Source organism: Chinchilla lanigera, unplaced genomic scaffold (assembly GCF_000276665.1).
Source record: "Chinchilla lanigera isolate Chin_1 unplaced genomic scaffold, ChiLan1.0 scaffold00145, whole genome shotgun sequence".
Taxonomy (NCBI): Eukaryota; Metazoa; Chordata; class Mammalia; order Rodentia; family Chinchillidae; genus Chinchilla; species Chinchilla lanigera.
The window spans coordinates 1,219,511-1,221,716 of record NW_004955546.1 but is presented as its reverse complement, the minus strand read 5'-3'; positions in this window follow the sequence as shown (position 1 = coordinate 1,221,716).

The following is a 2,206-nucleotide window of genomic DNA, read 5'->3' as shown; positions in this document are numbered from 1 at the left end:
TGCGCCGCGGGGCGCGGGGTCCCCGGTAGTTGGGTCCTTCCGTACTCGGGGTCCAATGCAGCCGGGCCGCGCCCCCGCGCACAGCTGCCCTCTCGCTGCTCGCCCAGCCTGTGGTCCCAACTCACCCTTTCTTGCTGCGCGCGAAAAGGACCCAGAGACGAGGTCCTCCAACCGCCCGAGCGCGGGCCCTGTCCCCGGGGCGGCTCAGGGGCGCGGAGAGGTGTGGTCCGCAGTCCCAGGGCGCAGAGAGGGGCGGGGTCCCCGGGCTGGACTGTGAATCCTACTCCGGCACACCTCCCTCCAGGGCAAGAGCGGCGGCCTAGCGAGGTGCTTTAGGGCGGGGCTAGCGAAGTTCCCCCAAAGAAATGATGCCTATGAACGCGCAGATAGGAAGCCTTGGGCCTGCTAGGGAGGTGTGGGCGAGGCCGGCTGTGGAGGACTCTCCGCTTCCCGCTTCCCGCTTCCCACTGGATCGTCCTCGGAGGCCCGGCTCCTGGGGCGCAGGGGTGGGGGAGACCCAGGCCTGAGGTGCAGGCGACCCCTTCCCTGCTGCCCCTCCCTACGCCTGGGGCTGGCTGAGTAAGCGCAGCACACATCACAGCGCTCTGCAGAGATGAAGTCAAAGTGAAGTCACTGGGGAGGAGGGGCTGCCAGGAGAGCTGGCTTGGGCCGGGGCCAGCTGAGATGTCCATTCCACTGCCTACAGTGGGCGGCCAGGCCACAGGCCTGCCAGCCAGGGCAGCCACCATCCTGGACCCTGGGCCCTGTTCTGTCTGCCGTCTGCTCACAGGAGCTGGCAATGGCCGTGGTGTCCCTCCGGTGGTCTGGAGGCATGGGCTTCTTGCCGAACCCTCAGCCTTTGCCCAGGGAGCCCTGCTTAGAGAGGGAGCTGGGACTCTGTAGTCAGCTCCGGGGCTGCCACCGGGAGGAGCAGGGAGAAAGGGAGATTGGACCCATTCCTGTCTGAAGACCCCTGGCCAGGGCTTGCCTGACCTTGGCTAGACTGACATCTGGCTGGGCTCTTCCACTCCCGTCCCCTGCACTATGGTGGGGTCTTGCTCGTTCCATCACAGAAGGCCTAGGGGGAGTGAATCCCTGCACACACACGTGTACACACACAGGTCTTGCTCACACAAGAAGACATGCTCCGGTGTATGTTCCCACCCCAGTGGGTACCCAGGGAACCGCCCAGAGGGAGGGGCACTGAGCCGAGGACAGAGGGGAAGTTCAGCCTGCTGGCCTGGGGCATTGGAGCAGGACCAGAACCTTGGAGGCAAGAGGGAGCTTCCTTACCTGGCCCGGAAGTGGTACCATGCCAGGCCCTGCTGTGCAAGCGTGGAGCCACAAACACCTGTGCTAGCTGGAGGCCCACCTCACTGCCTCTGTCTCGGGCACAGGTCCCCTGAGTCTCGGTTTCCCCAGCTGTAGGCTGCTGTCTCTCAGAGGAAGAGGAAAAACATCAAGAGGGCGAGGTGGGCATGCATGGCAAGGCCAGCACACCACATCTCAGCCTGGGCAGAGCACATGTGCATTGCTCTGCTTCTTGGTTTTGCAGTGCTGGGGATGAAACTCAGTGTCTGGTGCACACTAGGGCAGCACTGTATCAGGAGCCCCAGCCCCAGCCATGAACCATGTCTGTGGAGAGGAAGTTTCCTGGGCTGCTTCTGTTGAGCTTGGATTCTGTCATTTGTGCAACTGCACAAATCACTACCTCTGAGCCTCAGCTTTGTCATCTGCCACATGGGGACAAATTCATGTCCTCCTGTGGTGGCTGTGAAGATCGGGGTGGGCAGCTCTCAGGGCATCCTGGAGCGAGGCCAAGTGTGAAGGCCATCTGATCGGACCCTGCATCCAGCCCCAAAACGCAACATGGGAAGGGAGGATACAAGGTGGCTCTGCCTGGCCGCACATCCTATGCAGCCTTGCAGTGGGGAGGAGCTACTGCTGGGAGGCCTGTGCTGGACCACAGACTGGCTGATGTAGGTGTCCAGAGGCGCCAAGATAGCCAGGGCAGGGACAGGAACCCTGGCTGGGAGTCATGCAGGGGTCAGTCATAGATCCCAGAGCACAGCCCAGCCCTGGGGGCACTGGAGGCCTGGCAGTGACCTGGAACTGGTGGCTGAGGCCACCAGTGTGAAGTGTGGTCGGGGCTTGAGTCCCTCCTGCAGGTGGTGTGACTCTGGTGGGAAGCATAAATGTTGAGATA